This window comes from Ursus arctos, unplaced genomic scaffold, assembly GCF_023065955.2.
Source record: "Ursus arctos isolate Adak ecotype North America unplaced genomic scaffold, UrsArc2.0 scaffold_14, whole genome shotgun sequence".
Lineage (NCBI taxonomy): Eukaryota > Metazoa > Chordata > Mammalia > Carnivora > Ursidae > Ursus > Ursus arctos.
The window spans coordinates 55356430-55374048 of record NW_026622808.1 but is presented as its reverse complement, the minus strand read 5'-3'; the positions used below and the strand labels follow the sequence as shown (position 1 = coordinate 55374048).

General features: G+C 36.2%; 1 protein-coding gene and 1 non-coding gene across 9 annotated transcripts in view; one reads left to right on the top strand and one right to left on the bottom strand.

The window, feature by feature from the left end:
* CHL1 (cell adhesion molecule L1 like) overlaps window positions 1-17619 on the bottom strand; it is a 205802-nt gene that overhangs the window by 108228 nt on the left and 79955 nt on the right. The gene's annotated exons all lie outside the window — the stretch shown is intronic.
* LOC113257316 (U6 spliceosomal RNA) lies at window positions 8446-8552 on the top strand. The gene has a single exon (XR_003316927.1). It is a non-coding gene; the product is annotated as a U6 spliceosomal RNA (small nuclear RNA).

Below are 17619 nucleotides of genomic sequence, written 5' to 3'. Positions count from 1 at the left end.
TTATATTTAGAAAATAATTATTTTAAAAGGATATACTCAATGCCTATACAAGCAGACTCCTGATTTCCCTAAGTAAAAAAGCAAATTAAATAAGTCTTTGGTAGAGGCAAGCAAAACTTTGTGATTAAATATGTGCACTTACCATAGTTAGCCCCTTGGTACCTAAAAGATTAGATCCCCATTCAAGCCACGGCTGCCCTGTTTGGGGTAACAGCACAACCTTTATGGTCCTGATTTAAAGCATTTTTAGTGAAAATTATTATGTCTACCACTTAGATATGTTTACAGTACTTAAAATACAGAGTCAGCATTTCTAGAATGTGAATTTGCAAGGAACACCTTCATCATTTCCAGAGCTTATACACAGTAGTAAATGCAACAGAGAATGAGACACTGATAACAGATAGTTTTAACATAATAAAAAGGGCAAGGTGAACCACTGTCAGCTCTTCTTTCTCCTGTTTAACACTGATATCAAAATAAGCCCTTGGATTCAAGGCGTAAGTATAAATCCTGCCTCTGAAGGAGTATTTCCAACATGCAAAGGTTATATTCATAAGCTGAGCTGCAAAAGACAATTTTCCTGCTGTGAGGCTCGACAGGACCAGCACAGTCAGCAGGATGTTAAAAATCCTTCCGCAGACATATGTTAGCAAAGCTACCGGATGGGTCCAAGGCTCATTATGCTTGCTGACAATCATTTTGAGAAAGCACAGACCAAACACTTCTAAGGCAGCCAGTGCAAATATGGATCAGTCAATATTTCAAAAAAGAAGAAAAAGGTATCCTTTAAAAATCTTATTTGAAGAGTAATTATATACTATTAATTGCATTTACCAATGTTCAGAATTTTTCTTACATAACTGCTTATATGAACCAAATTTTTTCTATTGTGAATTTATACTGATGGTCCTAAAAGTGTTGTTACAAGAAAACCAAGTGTATGGCCAGGGTAGTAAGGCTTCTTCCTACTGCTGGATATTTAATTCCCTCTGAGGAACAAAGAATAAAAAACAAAACCAAAATCAACATGAGGAAAACTGTATAGTTTCCTTCATCAATTTCTTTTGCAACTGACCACAAAAATGAAAAGATGCAGGTAAATATATCTATTAAAATAAGGAAACAGAATTAGGCTGATGTGTCTGATACTGTTATAAGTTCACATTTTATATTTCCAGGGGATGAAAATATTCAAAAGTCATTCTTTGTTAACTGCAAAATTAACAGTTTCATTTGTTAACAAATCTTTTCTCCTGCCCTTGCCTTAAGGGAGCCACTAGTTCATTATTGTATCTCAAACATGCATTAAACAGGCAATCCCCCTTTTACAAAGGTCCTATATTAATGCATGAAACCATAAAATATCATTTATAAATTAATACGAGAATTACTGTATTATTAAAAATAATTACAACTATCATCATAGCTAACATTTTTGTGTGTGCTTACAGCTGTACTCATCTTAATGGCATTTGATGTTCACAGTGATTCCACAAAATTCCTCTTACAAATGAGGGAAGGGGTTTGTACAATCCCTGAAAAGATTTAACTGAATGCCTACTGTATTCCAGGTATAGGCCAGGGGTTGGAAGTAGAGAGTGAGGACGACCTGGCTCCTTCCCAAATTGTGTTAGGCAGGAATAACTAATTAGAATTTGACACCGAAATAAGCCAATAAGAAATCAAGAGAAGAAAGGATATCCTAAACCAAGGTGTTTAATTGGTTCATTAAGTGATTAAGAGCATCTAGTCTTCTCTGTTCTAACCTAAAATGCTTATACAGCTGGTCCTCCTTATTTGCAAATGCCATATGTATAAATTTACCTAGTTGCTGAAGTTAACTTGTTCTGCCAAAATCAGTACTCACAGCGCTTTTGAGGTCACACAAACATGTACAGAGCACGGGAAAATTTGAGTTGCCTAACACCTGTTTCAGCTGAAGTTAAACATGGCGATTCTCCACCTTCTTCTTTCAATTCTCATATTGCATGTGAATGTCCTTTCCACAGTCTATTTTGTTTTTTTCACTTTTATGCTTTTCATTGGTGATCTTGCTATTTAAAAGAGCTTGCTGTTTAAAAGCAAATTGCTGGAGCATTGCCTGGTATTCTTAAGTGCAACAAGGCTGTGATATGTCTTGTGCAGAAAACAGCTGTATTAAGTTTCATTCAGGAAAGAGTTATAGTGCTGTTGGCACTGAGTGCAATATTCATGAATAAAACAATATACATTAAATAAGGTATCATTAAACAAAAACATACTTTAAAAAAGGCTATGAATTGATCAGTTGACTAAAATGGTGTGACCAGAAGCTAACAGAAACCTAACCCTGTATTTCCCCTAAGAGCCAAGGTTCAGCATTCACTTAGTATTTGTGACAACTTTGTAGAATATTACTACCATGAATAATGAGCATCAGCTGTAAACGTTTTTGTTTTTAGATTTTATAACATCTCTCATATTTCTAAGTTTCAGAATAAAACCATTTATCTTAATCCATAAAAGAATGTTAAGCAAAATAAAAATCAAAGATTAACATTATTAATAAGTACATTTACAGGATTAAATAGGATACCAAGTTTTCATGTCTTTAGGGAAAAAAGAAATATATTTTGCAGCAAGTGCATTTTTAATCCCCAAAGTATTATTTGTACATTTGTTCCACAACTCCCTTTTAAATGAAGAACAGTGTTTTCTTAAAGAAGACCAAGAAATTAAAACAAAAATAAATGTGTCTGTCTATGTATCTATCTATCTATCTATCTATCTATCTATCTATCTATGATTTGTCTATCTGTGTTTTCAGGGGTTTTTGTTTGTTGGTTTGGTTTGGGTTTTTTTGCTTGAATCCAAGGCTTCTAATTCACACATTTTCCCCTAGATCACACTTCACTGCGTCATTTGATCTGTTTTCTGATGGAAGAGATATTGATTAAAGGTTTTCAAAAGGATGGAATATAAGAAACATAATTATTAAATACTTCTCAGTTTCACAATCAAGCTTGTCTCAAACTATGTTGAATAATAAGCTGTTTTCTCTCTATAAAGATGATATTCCTGGTCCTGTTGATTTAAAAACTTTTAATGTCCATCCCTGTGGACAAAGCCTGACATAAAGGGAATGCAAAGATAAAACACACCACACACATGCCATTTGTCAGGAGAATGCTGAGAGCCTTGACCAGTAGAGGTGTGGGGTTGGCAGGGAACCACTCACATCCCTCCATGGTTCCCTCCAGTGACAAACAGCATTTGTGAAACCGCAGCCCAGGGGTCAGGGTAAAATCTGTAGAAATGGAACTGGGCCAAGAAACAGACTCAAAGGAACAGTAAATCTGTACCCTTGACCTCATTAGCAGCAAACTATAACCAATTGCTAATTACCTTATGGCTGTATCATAAACTGTATACATGTGTATGTAAACTGGGTATGTGTATGTATATAAATTGTGTATGTAAATTCTACATGTGTTTGGCATCTGAAATTTCCAAGAATCAAACATGATGACTGGACTTAGAGAAAGGAGATACTAGATAAACTGTCATCCTCTAATGGAAAATGAAGGTTACATCTTTTTTTTTTTTTTTAAAGATTTTATTTATTTATTTGACAGAGAGAGAGACAGCCAGCGAGAGGGAACACAAGCAGGGGGAGTGGGAGAGGAAGAAGCAGGCTCCCAGCAGAGCAGGGAGCCTGATGCGAGGCTCAATCCCAGGCCCCTGGGATCACGCCCTGAGCCAAAGGCAGACGCCTAATGACTGAGCCACCAAGGCGCCCCTGAAAGTTAAATCTTGAAGTACTAACCAACTTTCTGGTGGAAAATATACTAAACTGTATTAAATGTATTGACTTGGGCACCTTAATTTAGTTTGTTTTGTTCTGTGTACTGAGGAGGAAATAATTCAGGCAGAACCCAAGCTGAAAAAGCGAGCTACAGGACACCAATGATCTTATTAAAGCCAGTTAGTTCCATGTGTTATAAATATAATCCAAAGGGTTAATTAGATCAAATCAAAGACTGGCACTTACAATCTCTGCAGATGACATTTTAGGATTGTTTCTAAGATCACAAAGAGATGGTTCCTGCATCGTTCCTGAAGCACATTCCCACTGCAACAAGTTACTACCACACATATGCCTCAGTAGCTTGCACAAGTATATACAAGAGAGCATGAGAAGGCAATGCAAGATGTAAATCTGGCAGGGGGGAATTATGGTTTGAAGGAGAAGAAGATCAGCAGCACCTACTATACACCGAGTGTCTGTATGTGTCCAAAGCCAGAGTGAAGAACAACATATACTTTGTCACTGACCTATTAAAATTTACATTTCAATGATGGGAAAAAGAAAAGACAAATTAAAAAAAAAAAAAAAGTGGTTGTGGTTAAGTGCCAAGCAGAAGACCAGCCGGGTGCTATAATCCAGCACGGGGTGCGTGTGGCTATCTCAGAAAGGGGACTCAGGAAGGCCTTCCTTAGATGGAAATATCTAAGTTGAAACCAGAATTATGAAAAGGGGGGGTGTGATGAACTATATAAATTATCTTCGCTATGAGTTTTGTTGTTTATTCTAATTACGTTCAGTTATAAACGTGGGAGGGAAAAACTACCAGAGGCAATCATACCGGTGGAAGCTGAACGAAAGCATCCCAAGACTCGAAACACAGCTCCCCTCTCACTGCAACTGTTTTTCTTTCTACCTCAAACACCAATGCAGAGTCACAATGTGTTCATTATCAGCAGTGACCACAGAAGCAAGGGAAAATCCTGGGGTTTTTGTGGTTGTAATTGTTTTTGAGCTATTTTTGGAGGCAATAAATATTGCTAATAATAAAGCCATTATTTATCAAGCAATGGCTATGTTATACGTATTTGCATATCGTATTGCATTTAATCCTCACAACAACCGTAGAAGACAAGGGTTATTATCCACATTTTACAGCTAAGTAAACTGAGGTAGAGTGTAAATAACCTGTCCAAGATTACAGAGCTGTGGGGGAGACGGGCTAGCACTCTAGAGCACAGTTGGACGTTAGAGATTTTCAACTATGTGAGAAAGGAATATTGAGGAAAGAACTGAAATCGTCACCTTCTCTGGGTCCCTGTATTCATCTCATCTCACTGTACTGAATTTTGTACTCAATTACATAATAGCAGTATAAAAAATCTACTTTGGCTTCTCTGGTGACACCGCTTTTTAAAGGCCAATGATAGTTGTAAAGAAAATGGTGGGACTTCTTCAAAGTTCACTGAAATGCCCAAGTCACTCAGCTGTAATGATGTCTTCATCAAATGAGAACTACCTTATTTTGTAATTCCTCTCTCTCCTTTCATAGAACTCTGCCTTTCATCAGGATGTGGGGCTTGCAGCTGCAGTTTTGACTTGATCCAGAATCTAGCATAAAAGGTGAAGACCTGATAATGAAACCCTTATTCTAATTAATATTTCAATCATGCTTGTGAACAGCCTTTTACTTCCAGTAAGTAAATCTGCTTTTAAAATACAAGTATATGCCAAATGGTTTACTCAGGATTTCTATTTATACAGAAAACATTCATGAGCATAAAAAGCAAACTATATTATTGTGATTGGTCAAAGAATGACAGCATAGGCCCTGCAGTATTTTATATTTAATATCATTATCTACTACCAATGAAATTATAAATGAATCTAAATACTCAGAAATTTATAGGGTTTTTCCCCCACTACCACAAATGCATGTAATTATCCATATTACAAATCAGCTTATTCATTGTTATATCCACCTTAAAATGGGTATCTCAATCCAATTTGAATTTACAGAAAAATTAGAAAGGTCTGAGTAATGTCTTTGAATCTACTGAAGTTAGAGAGAGGAGACATACTTTTTTTTTTTTTTTTAAACTTATTTGAGAGAGTGAGTGAGTGTGTGCATGTGTGAATGGGGGTGGGGGAAGGAGCAGAGGGAGAGAATCTTAATCATACTCCGAGCTGAGCACGGAACTCGAAGTGGCGCTTGATCCCAAGACCTATGGGATCATGATCTGAGCCAAAACCAAGAGTCGGACACTTAACTGACTAAGCCACCCAGGTGCCCTGAGAGGAGCCATTCTTAAGATAAATATCATTTCTCCTCTTTCTTTTAAATATATCAGGTCAGGATTTTCCTTTGAGTAGCTTTCTCTGGTCATGCCCGTCTCCTCAGTGATATGTTATGAAGGTAGAAATGATATGTGTTGTGTTCTCTTAATAACTCCTAGTTCTTGACACATGGGACATTTAAAGGCCTTCATACCTCACATTTGGCTTTTATGGTCCACTTTTCATGGTATCCTTAAAGCAGTGAACAGAATTACATTGGTAGGACTATATACTCTCATTATAAAATTTGCTGGACTTTGGAATTAGTTTGGAACGATTCCTGATGATTTCCACACAAATACTTCAGTGTTGTTCATATATACAGGTAGGGAAGTACGTCAATATGCCAGACAATGCTCACCTCTTTACACTCATAACAAAGTTTGTGTGCCATAAAAAATAAGTCAACATGAATAAATAATTCATTCACTTCTTTACCTTGATGTCCTCTTACTACTCAGTGCTCACATGAAATGACACCTCAGAGTCCTTGCTAGTCCACTAATCCAGTGTAACCCCAGTCATTGCCTTACAACTTTGTGCGTGATTATCAACAAAACACTTGCCAGTGATATCTTTCATTTAGTTATTTGTTCTCCCCTCACCCCCTCTGGTTATTTTCAAAGTTGGTAAGCCCCATAAGGGCAGGGACTTATATTTCCCTAATATAGATAAAAGCCACTCCTAGTACAGTACCTGGCACATAATAGGTATACAATAAATGCTAACTGAATGATTTGAGTAGATGAGTCAATGAGTGAGAGAATGAATACCTGGAAAACATGATGTAAATACATTAATTCATCAAACAATTAGCCCCATTATTCGTCTTTGTTAAACAGTGATTTTCACGAATATGCATATTATGATAAAAGAAGGGGAAAAAATGCCTTTCTACCAGTAATTCTCATCTGGATGACAGAAGGAGGGATTTTCCCTCCACAGGGTCATTTCACAATGTCTGGAGAGGCTTTGTGATTGTCACAACTGGGAAGGTAATACAGGCAACCATCCACTGCGAGGTCAGGGATGCTGCTGCGAAGGATCCAACATTGCACAGGATAGTCTTCTAAAAAAAAAGGAATTATCCAGTCCAACGTTTAATAATGCCAACGCTTTCTACTATTTTTTACTCCTAATACATATTTAATTTAACACATATGTATTACACAAATACCACATGCTAATATTGAATTCCTGTGAAGAAAAAGACATGTTATAAATATATTACAAACAGAGTTACAAATAGATGGTTGGCTGGCTAGACTGATGGATGGAAGGACAGATGAACAGATACCTCATAGACAGATATATGCACACATAAATAGAAAGATAATCCCAACACAGTGTAGGACTAAAACCATGTGATGGCTAATTGCAGGAAACGTATCCTCTTGCTATCATCTAATCATGCATCCATAGAATTTGTTCTTTTTATTTTTTTATTTTATTTTTTTCAAGATTTTACTTATACATTCGACACACAGAGAGAGCACACAAGCAGGAGGAGTGGCAGGCAGACAGAAGGAGAAGCAGACTCCCCACTGAGCAGGGAGCCTGATGTGGGGTTTGATTCCAGGACCCTGGGATCATGACCTGAGCAGAAGGCAGACGCTTAACCAACTGAGCCACCCAGGCACCCCTGTTCTTTTTAAATAGTAAAATATTGGGCTACGTAATAAGATACAATTAACACTGGGGAGAGACTATATGGTAATTTTGGCATGAAATGCTAATCACATTTTTAAATTTAAATTCAATTAATTAACATATAGTATATTATTAGTTTCAGAGATAGAGTTCATTGATTCATCATTTGTATATAATATCCAGTGCTCATTACATCACATGCCCTCCTTAATGCTAATGACATTTGTGAACAGAATGGCTATAAGTGAGAACTAGTCACCAGGGTTTAGTTAAGTGTGCTGTGAAATAAATATAATAATGCCTTCCTTCAAATGAAAGGCATGTGTCTCCTTCCCATAAATGAAAATCACTGTGTCCAGTGAGATCTGTATTAACTATGTGGAAGGAATGGTTCTGTAGTACGTGAGGAAGAAGAAAACTGAAATCAAAGAAAGAGTTTGAGCAGAGGTGGTTAGAAAACAATCAGAGCCCTAAAGAGTGGGGCTTATCCTTAGATCACTGGATGAAAAATAAAAATATTTTGTTTCCTAGAAGAGGTGCTGCATTCTATGGATGCAGTATGTCCATGAAATAGGTGAGATGTAGCGAAGGCAGGATTTATATTAAGAGAAGGACAGAGGTTGCTTCCTCCAAGTCTTCTTCATTTCTATCATAGTGTGGAGGGATCCAAAGTGCTTGCTTTACTAGCACATATACTAAAATTGGAATGATGTAGAGAAGAACACCATGGCCCTTGTATAATGATGAAATGCAAATCCATAAAGTCTTTTCTATATTTTTTAGTGTGATAACATATTCAAAGTGTTAATGGTCAACCAAGATTTCAATGTCTAGGAAAACTATCCTTTAAAATTAAGAGGAAATTAATACATTTCCAGATAAGCAAAAACAGAGAGAATTTGTGGCTAGCCTATCTGCCCTACAAAAAACATTAAAGTAAATCCTTCAACCTGAAATAAGAGGAAACTAGACATTCACCTGAAACTTATACACAGAAAAAATAAAGAACACTAGTAAACAAAGATATAAAAGACGTGTATATATGTATTTCTTGTAATTCTCTTCTTCTCCTATATGATTAAAAGCAATGGCACAAAGATGTAATTTGTATGACAATTACAGCACAAAGGACGAGGAGGTAATGGATATACTGTAACAAAGCTTCTACACTATTCAGTTAGGTTAGGATTTATATGAACCAGATTGTTTTAAGTAAGATGCCAATTGTAATCCTCAGGGTAACCACTAAGGAAAAAAAAAAAAAAAACAGAGAAAGAAACAAGGGATAGAAAACGATACACTAGAAAAATATTTAAAATGAAAGAAGAGTAACAGAAAAACAAAAATGTATATATATAAGGAAAAAAGGAAAATAATAGATGTCAAATCCATCATATCAGTAATTACATTAAATGTAAATAGATTTAATACTTTAATAAAAAGAGAGATTGCCAGAATAGTTTAAATAAAATGATGCAACTAGATGCTGCCTAGAAGTGAAAAACTTAGGGTTCAAAGATGTTTACAGGATGAATGTAAAAGAATGGAAAAAATAGGTATGCCTTGGAAAAAGTGACCAAAACAGATCTCGGATGGCTATACTACCATTAGACAAAATAGACTTTAAGAAAAAAAAGTTACTAGAGACAACAAGGGACATTTTATAATGCTAAAAAGTCAGTGAGGAAGATATAACGATTACAAACATAAGTTTACCTAAAAACACAGCCCTCAAATACACAAGACCAAAACTGACAAAATTGAAGGAAGAGACAGGCAATTCAATAGTAAACAGCTGAAGACCAATACCTCATTTTCAATAATGGATAGAACAACTATGCAGAAGATCAACAAGGAAGTGGAAGGCTTGGAGAGGTCCAGAAGTTTCCATGGACTTCTGTGGGAGAGCATAGGAATCGCTGAAGATAAAAGCCACAGGGCCACTGTATCAAGATGAAACAGACCTTTATTAGTAAGAATTCTCCACAGAAACAACAGGGTGTGTGTGCGTGTGTATCGATATCTATCTGTATATAAACATACACACACACACACACACACACACACACTCAGAGACAGAAAGAGAAAGAAAAAAAGAGAAGGAAAGAGGTTTCTTCTTTCTTTTAAGGGATTATCTCACACAGTTGTGGAGACCTGTTAAATCAAAAATCTGCAGGATAGACTAGCAGGCTGGAGAATCAGTGAAGAATGACAATTGATTCCAAAGACAGTCTGCTGGGATATTTCTTCTTCATTTGGGGAGGTTATACTCTGTTCTCTGAGGGCCTCAACCAATTGGATGAGGCCCACCCATATCACAGAAGGAGATCTGCTTTACTCAATGTCCAGTAATCTAAGTTAATCTCATCCAAAAACATACCCTTACAGAAACACCTAGAATAATGTTTGACAAAATATCTGGACAGTGTGGTCCAGACAAGTTGACACATAAAACTAACCATCACAGGACTCCAGTGATGAGTTGGATAGATGATGTCACCAAGACTCAACAGAGGCCTAACAGCATGAACAAGACTTGAGGTGGACAATAAAAAAGGGAGGGTCTTGGTCCCTCCTACATTGTTGGTGGGAATGCAGGTTGGTGCAGCCACTCCGGAAAACAGTGTGGAGGTCCCTTAAAAAGTTAAAAATTGAGCTACCCTATGACCCAGCCATTGCAATACTGGGTGTTTACCCCGAAGATACAGACGTAGTGAAGAGAAGGGCCATATGCACCCCCATGTTCATAGCAGCATTGTCCACAATAGTTAAACTGTGGAAGGAGCCGAGATGCCCTTCAACAGATGACTGGATTAAGATGTGGTCCATATATACAATGGAATATTACTCAGCTATCAGAAAGAACGAGTTCTCAACATTTGCTGCAACATGGACAGCACTGGAGGAGATAATGCTAAGTGAAATAAGTCAAACAGAGAAAGACAATTATATGATTTCTCTCATCTATGGAACATAAGAACTAGGAAGATCGGTAGGGGAAGAAAGGGATAAAGAAAGGGGGGGTAATCAGAACGGGGAATGAAACATGAGAGACTATGGACTATGAGAAACAAACTGAGGGCCTCAGAGGGGAGGGGGTGGGGGAATGGGATAGACCGGGGATGGGTAGTAAGGAGGGCACGTATTGCATGGTGCACTGGGTGTTATATGCAACTAATGAATCATCGAACTTTGCATCAGAAACCAGAGATGTACTGTATGGTGACTAACATAATATAATAAAAAAAAACATTAAAAAAAAAAAAAGGAGGGTCTTGGGACCCTGGTAATCCAGGAGAACCAGCCTGATCACAATTTTACCAGTCTCATAATTTATAAGAAGTAGTGGTCATAATTGGGTGACTGATATTAAATGCTAATGGCAAAGCACTGTCCTGAAGGCAAGCAAGGAACTGCAAGCTAGCACAAGAATGAATACTTATGTAGGAGTCCCTTTCTACTGCACTCGATTCATGTAAATGCCCAAGTTCCTAGGCAATTTCTTGGGGGTATAGAAGTAGAAAAAGAAATAATTCCGAAATACCTAGAAACCAGGGAGATTAAGTTACCTAAAATGGTTGCAGATTTTCTCGCCATGAACATTATTCACATTTTAGACTGAATAAATTTTTGTTCTGAGAGGATATCCTGTTCCTTCTAGGATTTTTAGGAGGAGCACTGACCTCTATCCAGGAGATGACAGTGGCACCCCTCCCCCCAAGTCATGACAATCAAAAATATCTCTATACATTGTCAGGTGTTCAGGGGGGCAGGGCACAAAAGCGACCCAGCTGAGAACAACTGAGCTAGAGATCGTGATATTGTTAATTGGAAAATTATCTAGCCAATAATGTGTGTGTGGGGCGGGGGGTGTGTTGACAGGGGCACTTGCTAATAGTTAACTCATAAAACCAGGGAGGAAAGGTTTCCGTTCTAGTACTCTGAAGAGTATTTATTAAACATATGTATTGAACTAAACATCTAACCAACAAACAGAAGTTCTAGTTCATCCCTCTACCCTTCACTGACTCCTCATATAAAAAAGTGATTTACTTGATTGTAGCCAAGTTGATGGTTTATAGTAGTGAAACCTCCTGACTCTTTATCCTAGTGCCGCTTCTTAAGTGCTTGCCTTTAAACAGATTCAGGTGTCTTTGTTAGATCCTGCTCACATGTAGTAAAAATACCAGAAGCAGTTATGAATCAGCTTTATCAGCAATAAAAATGTTTCAGCATTTTAATGCTTACCTAAATTATTTTGTAGGTCCTCAGTTTGTTCTTAATAATAAAATGATTTGCCACAAATTATTTTCTTTTTTTAAGAAGAATGCTTTTCAATTTTCTAGACGTACGTTGTTGGAAAACGGTTTGGATACCAGCCATGCCAACACCACAGTCTCTTGAACATCCCCTACAAAATCTCCCATTCTTTTACGTACAAACTGCCATCGATGTTTCTGGCTTGAAAATAAATACCTTTAGTTTACCAATAACATTTTTAAACATGTATTTTATTTTTACATCTTATCTTGATCCTGACTTAGCAAAGATATGCCTTAAGACCAATACAGTGTAAGTATAGATCTTTTTTTTTCTTTTTTGTTTTCTTTTTGTCTAGTAGAAACCTGATTTTATTCCAACATAACCATAATCAGCATTTAAAACAACAACAACAACAACACTGGACAGTGTGGGGGAAAAAAATCTATATTTTCAGGCAATGGTTTTACACTCAGTATGGGGAAAAAAAAAAAAAAAAAAACCCTGCTTGCCAAGTAAAGGCATTAACACATTTTCAAGGGACTTTTCAAGTGCATTTTTTTTTCCCTTGGCTCAGCATTTCCTTTTTACAGCATCTATTAATCAAGTCTAAGCAGGCTTTAAATCCCCAATCCCTACTTCAGATTATTTCACAGTTGCTGTCCTCTTGTCTCTTTGTCTCTAGTACCATCTTCCCCTGATTCCATTGTTTTAGTTCAGCTCTTTGCTCTGCACTTTCAATCATCCCAAGTCTACCATCCTTTGAGAACAGCAGCTATCAATTTCTAAAGCCATACAACAAGGACTAATGTTTATACTTTCAAAGGGAATTCACTGAATAATAAAGACCATTTAAGAAATGCCAGGAAAAATTGATTACTCCAGAATACAGAGCAACCAGTCCAGATCGGAGAACACCATTTAGTCCTTAGAATTGGTAGAGAGAAAAAAGGGGGGGGGGGTGACTAAAATTCATCTTTTTCTTTATTATATTTGGATAGTAAAACTCCCAGAATCTAAGAAGCAGTTAACTTAATCAAGAAAAGGGAAAGATAACAGCTATACATTTTAAGAAGTTAAAGATGTAAAAGAAGATAAAAAAAAATATGGTAATGCACAGAACCAAATATTTTCTCCATAGAAAAATAACTTGATCAAAAGGGTTTTACTGTTTCAGTGAGGTGGAAAGGCACAGATAAGTGGTTGCCTATTTTTTTCCCTGTCTTATCCTTACAAGTAATTGATAAATTGCTAAGGATCTAAAGGCTAAACGCCATTAACCTGTTTTTCTCAGGTATTTGTCATAATTCTAAATGTTGTTATTCTATAAGTCCATTTTGTGCATGCCTCCATAATAATAGTAAGATCTGGGCATGAGAAATACGGAGAGAAATCAGAGGAATCTCAAGTTGCTTGAAACCACTGAAAACCATGGGCAAGCCTGTATCCGAAACCCAAGCTTCCTGGATTTTACTTCCACAACAAAATTCAAAATAACATCATTTCTTGCTTTGTTCCAATCCTTGATGAAGTTCAAATACTGAAACATTTTCCTATTTGAAATTTGCAGACCACCATTCAGAACTTCAGAGAATATTACCTCGATTGAATAACTGTGTGTATATCTCTATTCATTAGCTCCAGTATCCCAAATCTAACATTACGCTTCTTGTAAGTGACAATAAATTGTTTCCAAATACAACTTCTTCTCATTCTTTTTATGGATATTATAAAAAAGCAGCAAATCAAAGAGGAAAACAGGTTAACTTTATGCCAATCACAAAACCTGGTGACAGGTGTCGCCATGTGTTGCGACAAGATCTCTTGGCCATGGGTCATTGCTTTGAAAGGAACTAACGAATGGCTTGCGGTACTGTGACACACTGAAAGGCCCCCTGGGATCTCATGCAAAGATCTCATGACAGGTATGAAATTAACTCGTGGTATCATGGTATTTTCCAAACATGACAGCTTCCAGAATCGTTTCCACTTAGCACAGTGGGGATTGTGGGAGGAACTGCGACATCTAGTAAATGATTTCAGTGGGATCTCCTAAGGGCCGTAAGAAAAACCGTCCCCTGAGAAAATGTGTAGAAAGTTAAAATTGTAGAAGGTGGGGCTCAAATAACGTGGCAGTCAAGCAAAAATAATTCTGTTTTGGATACTCTTGTAACTTTAATTTACTTCCTGGACTAATTTCCACAGAGAAGATGAATAAAGTATCCATTATTATAATTTTGAAGAGCTCTTTATTTCTTCCTTGAATTAGAACAAGGGTTTCAGTCATGAGCGGAGGAAGTACTGGAGCAACCATGGTTTTTCGAAGCACACACGTGCGCAGGCATGTGAGCGTGGAAGCGTGCGCGCGCGCGCGCACACACACACACACACACACACACACACACTGGCTGTACCATGCAAATTAAAACACTAATGCCCACACTGTAACTAAATCTTATAATTATGTTACATGCAAAAATGTAAAATCTGGAAACAGTAACTGTAAAACTCTTTGTTATAGAAAAGATAGATGTTAAAAGAGCAAAGCAAAACATTTGCACCGCATAATAAATAAATGTGTCACAGGCCTACTTTACTGACTTCTGAGTTAATTGCCTTTTCTATATCAATTCCAAATGTCACGTCAAAGATAATATGAGGAAATGAGCAAACAGAGAAAAAGGAAGAACAGGCAAATTTAGCACTTAGAAATAAAGTCACATAAACAAGGTATTTATTTTCTTTGAATTCCTAATATAAAAACAGCATGCGAGTTATGAATGCCACTTTTTTGCATAATTTTCACAGTATATGGTAAGAGAAATCACAAGTACAGTGATTATAGCTTGAAATGCAAGCAATTGTTAGTCCTGAAAAGAATAAAAGGAACACGTGACTATAAATGTGGTTGAGAACCAGAAATTACGTGGGATTCAATGCTATGTTCTTCTGCCAACAGACAAATTAAGTGTATTAATGTTATGTGTGTATACAGATACAGACCATTAACTCTGGTTTCACAATCTGGGCACTAGAGGCTAACTCCTGGTTCTTTATTTTGCTTTTTTTCAATAAAAATTTTCTCCAGAATTCCTTTATGATCCTAGCATGTGGACATTATCATCTAATTCTAGTAACTGTGAATACCTTAATTATCAAATAATACCCTTCAATTTCCAAGCAGATGCTCAATACATTCTTTAAGATCAGTGAGCAGTTAGCATATATAGTAAGTGATTTCCTAAAATGACTATATATGTAAGAAACACTGTATAACAAATACTATGTGCCAAGCACTGTTTGAGGAACTTTACAAGCAATTCATTTAATCTTAATAATAACAACCCTATAAGTTAATATCTCCAACTTTCAGGTGAGATAATGCATGTACAGAGAAGATAAGTCATTTTAACAAGTCTACAGCTGATAAGTGGGATAGTCTGTAATTGGACCAGAGTCCATCATCTTTAACCTCCATGATGCTATGGAAGTCCTTCCCAGATCAATGTACAACAACCCTTCCAGGCACGAGATTTCCCTTGGGACTCCCATTCTTCTTGCTATTACCTCTTATTTAAACCTCATGGTCAAAGAAAACGGAGTCACTGGATTCCATTAGTTGTAACTATACCACCCACTTTAGAAAACCCAACTGTCTTCTAAGCAAGCTAAACTCTGCCCTTCCCTGTAACCAACCTCCCAGACAGTCTCTGAAGAAAGGCTGTAACAATGTTAATGTTTTGATGATATCAACCTTCAGAAGTCAAGATGTTTCATTCAACATATTTTCTTGAGTATCTATGAAATATACACATCATATATATTGTATATGTTAAAAAGAGTGGTGAATTAAACATGCATAATCTTTACCATCACAACACGTAAGATTCGTGGGGAAATATAAAAGTAATGTCAATGAATATGTGCTTATTTATTTTAAATAAGTTTTAAAAGAATGGTATAAATCAGTGATTTCAACTTTGGAGTCCAGTAAGTCTTCAGCCCCAACTCCTCTGATTACTAGTTTTTAGAACATGAATTACTCTCTTAAACTTTCAAATTCTCATTTAAAAAAAAATCTACTAGAACAGATTAATAGTGTTTTAAGGATTAAAAGAGTTAACATACAAAATACTTAGAAAATTGCCTGACATACAATATATACATTCAATTAATAGTATCTTTATAATTGCTCAGTGTTTATCTTTTACACGCCCTTCCTTTTACATACGTTTATCTTATCCTTTTGAATAATAGTAATGACCTTTTTTCAATTACAACAAATAAAGGTTCTTCATCACAGAACAATAGTAAGTTTATCAAATTTCCATTCAATATTTTTATGAATACATAAAAAATGAGATTACTGGAAAAAGGCAAACACCTGGTCCCTAAGTGTCCACTGTTTCCTGTCTGTGACATCATAGAAACCATCTGCTAGCTCTCTCTGTAGTAAAGTACTAAGTATTTCACTCTGATGGGCAAAATTTTGTCATTCTACATAGCAACTAAAACAGTTTACAAGATATGTTTTTTTCACAGAGATAAGATTTTTTTTCATAAACCACTCTTGCCATCAATGCACATCAGTAGAAATAATACAGAAGTTAAAAGTGCCTATAATATAACTGGAACATAAGTAGGATATTTGCTTCTGTCCTATAGATTATGGATTTATTTTTTCAACCTGACAATGGAAATCTGACCGATGAATACAAAGGTTACATAACAATTCATTTTGATATAGAAAAATATACCCATACAATGTTAGTGTGATACTAGACGATGAGTCACACAATGCTTAAGAGCTTGGCTCAGCCCTACCACTCAATGGCTATGTAAACTTGGGCAGTCATTGATTCCCAGACCCTCTCCAATCTAAGGAGCAGTTTCATCACTAGTAAGAGGGTAGAATAATTCCAACCCACAGGTTGTTGTAAGAAATAAGCACTTACTATATGCCTAGTGGCACTAGGCACTGAAGATACGGTGGTAAATAAGACTAGACTACAGTCCATGCTAATAATTCACTGTCTACATTGCTTAGATAGAAAAGGAAGATATTGCTTCTTATTTCATAAAAACGCTGAGAATAAGCTATATGGTCCACCAGAATGATAAATGAAGACACTGCAAAGATCACAGTGGTTTATATATGGAAAGCATAAGAATTCAATATAGCATTAATAATATTTCTTGCATATAATTAATTGGGTAAATCCTCATACAAATAAAAGAAGCGAAGAAAAAACTGTGCATTAAGGCAGAATATACCTTGTACTTCACAAACTGTGGGAACCAATTTTCCAATTGTAGATATCTTAAATGTTCCTGAAAATGGTCAAAATTATTCTATTTAAATTTTGAAAATCATGTTAGGAGAAACAAAACAATGTGTTGTTTATAATGAAAGGGAACTACTGGTGACAGAAATGTCAACCCAACTCACACTAGAGTAAAAAATTGTACCAAACAATAAACCAGGAAATTCCAGAGCAGTATCTGTGTTTAGAAGATCGTAGGTAGTTTAACTTGAAAGTCAAATCTTTTCTCATTTAGCTTGTCTGAATAGTGGGCATATTTAT